This window comes from Drosophila novamexicana, unplaced genomic scaffold, assembly GCF_003285875.2.
Source record: "Drosophila novamexicana strain 15010-1031.04,08,12 unplaced genomic scaffold, DnovRS2.1 tig00001813-arrow-arrow-pilon, whole genome shotgun sequence".
Classification (NCBI taxonomy): Eukaryota; Metazoa; Arthropoda; class Insecta; order Diptera; family Drosophilidae; genus Drosophila; species Drosophila novamexicana.
The window spans coordinates 93,245-95,530 of NW_020824895.1; the positions used below are offsets into that span (position 1 = coordinate 93,245).

Genomic DNA, 2,286 nt, shown 5'->3' on the forward strand with positions numbered 1-2,286 from the left:
GTCGATAGCTCTCAAAATCGACATTTATCGATATTACAGAAATGGGCAGAGATATCGATATCAGAAAGTGTTCTGTTTTAGGTATGAACATTTATAAAGTCAATTTTTAGCTCCAAGTTCTTCAATTCTGAAGATCGACAAGTTCGCAAAAAAGATTTTGACTGGATGAACTCGCTTCATTTCAGAAATAAATATACTTTATGGAGTCCGAGTTGCCCTTTCATCCTCTTCGTTAAGATATACGTCATTTTTCTCGTTAAGATGAGCTTAAACTAGTCCAGCCAAGGGCTAGCCTTTATGATATATGTGTGCTCTGTTAGATAAAGATGCTATTGATGTTACAAAACAGTTCCCATCTGAAACATTCCACACACTAGGAGGTGTGGCATGTCAAGAGGACAATTCTGTTTAGACTCAGTTTGAACCATAACGCTGGTTCAGTTAAAAGAAAACAAAAACCTATAAACGATTTTCACAATTGACTCCATTGGTATACCCCACTATATATCTCTCTATGGTCTTAGTTTGAACCATGTTGCTGGTTCAGTTCACATGGGCTTGACTAAATAGATCTGGGTTCCTTCCCATCCAATTAACCCCTCCCAGCATTCAGAGAATAATTGTCTTAACTTGCATATTTATTTTTATTATTCTTTATGATTGTAGGCGCAATTCTTAATTAAATTTTGATTCAGTTTTTGGTTGACATTACGACTATTATTTTTGTAGTTAGGAGTTAGGCCAGCTGTTAAAATTAAATTTCGAGTAGAATCTTCCGCATCGAGAGTTGCTTGGCCTCGCCTTCTTCCGTGACGATATGATTCATGTATTTTTTATTAATTTCTTGTTACGATTTTTTCCTGAAGAAAAAGCGGAAAATTGGTTAGGAAAAAGGGAAGAGGCAAGATCCAAGGCTTACCGTTCAGATGAAGCTCAAAGTCGAGCTTAGAGAATTGCTTTTCGAATTACAATTTTGAATTTCTGATTTATTTTTTGGTTGTTGAATTGAATGATCAGAACATAACTGCAATAGGTCGTAGGTCGTATTATAGCGATAATATCATGATGATATAGCTCGTATAATACCTTGTGACAAACATTGAGAGTCTTGCAAATTGTAAAGGACAACGAGTCCTCATCTCCCCGAGATGAGCAGGTGCTCAGAATGGGGAGTATTACCAGACGGATCGGAGGGATCGCTCGAGAGATCTGTCTGGATGGACTTACCCCTTGACTGGGCAATCTATTCCAAGAGTTTCCGATTCTCTGGGCGAATATACATTGAAAGTTAAGAATTGTGAAATAAACAATCACATCAAATCCTGCAGGAGATCGAATATATATATAGAGTGTATCCGAGACGGGCATTTTGGTTCTCACTCACCCTTCTTGGTTACGAAATACGATTATTTGGTTGTTAGAAATAAATAGAAACGCGTAAAACTTTTGATCTGGACTTCTGTTTGAGCATTTAAAATTTTGCGCCGTGTACAAAGAGCATCTGTGACAACTGGAGAATGGGGGGAAGAAAAGGGTTTGGATGAATACTCAATGGGTTGATGTGAATTCCTTTTTGGGTACTCACCATCATTGTGTTCACACCCATTCACACGAACATACAAACCGCTTCTGAACGTAATTTTGCAACACTTTTTGAAATTTTCACATTGATTGAATAGAAACATTGAAACTTTGAAACAAATTGAATTTTTGGACTTTTTGATTTTATTTGTTTCTCTCAACAGAAATAAACAAAGAGAAAAAGCAGAACAAATTTTGAAATTTATACAACAATTTAGAAAACTAGAGCTGTTGGCTCCAGTGGAGCTCCAACTGGAATGAATCTGTTTGCCTTTCGCCTGAGCTCATTCACATTTATGTCGATCTCAAGGCCTGCTCTGACTTTACAGCATCAAATTCTATTCACATGGCCAACTTATGGATATCGAGTATATATCTGTGACGTCTTGAGTATATTTTAATACCCTAGGCGAGGCTTAACTTAAAGGTAGTTAAGCACGTGCCCAACTTTGGCACAAGCTAGTCAAAGGTAGGAAAAGTAGGTCTAATATTCTTCTTCTAAGGGTATTCTTCTATTCTACAGGTAAGGGTATTGAGGTCGAGCTGTATCGACTTAGTAATACCCTGTACAGAAGAAGTTGTATGAAAATAACAAAATGTTTACACATTCTTCTCACTTAAGTCGACTCTTTAGTCATTTCTAGTCCATTTTATTATTTATTTATTTTTTATTATTAATAATTATATAGAAAAAGTTAACAGGCA

The 2,286-nt window shown here is 36.3% G+C and overlaps 1 long non-coding RNA gene across 1 annotated transcript; it reads right to left on the reverse strand.

Moving 5' to 3' along the window:
- Positions 1–734: 734 nt before the first annotated feature.
- Positions 735–1,846, reverse strand: LOC115768529. Its single transcript, XR_004018569.1, has 5 exons — positions 1,586–1,846; positions 1,385–1,510; positions 1,087–1,322; positions 920–1,024; positions 735–860 (listed from the first exon to the last, which is right to left on the reverse strand). It is a non-coding gene; the product is annotated as an uncharacterized LOC115768529 (long non-coding RNA).
- Between the last annotated feature and the right edge of the window lie 440 nt (positions 1,847–2,286).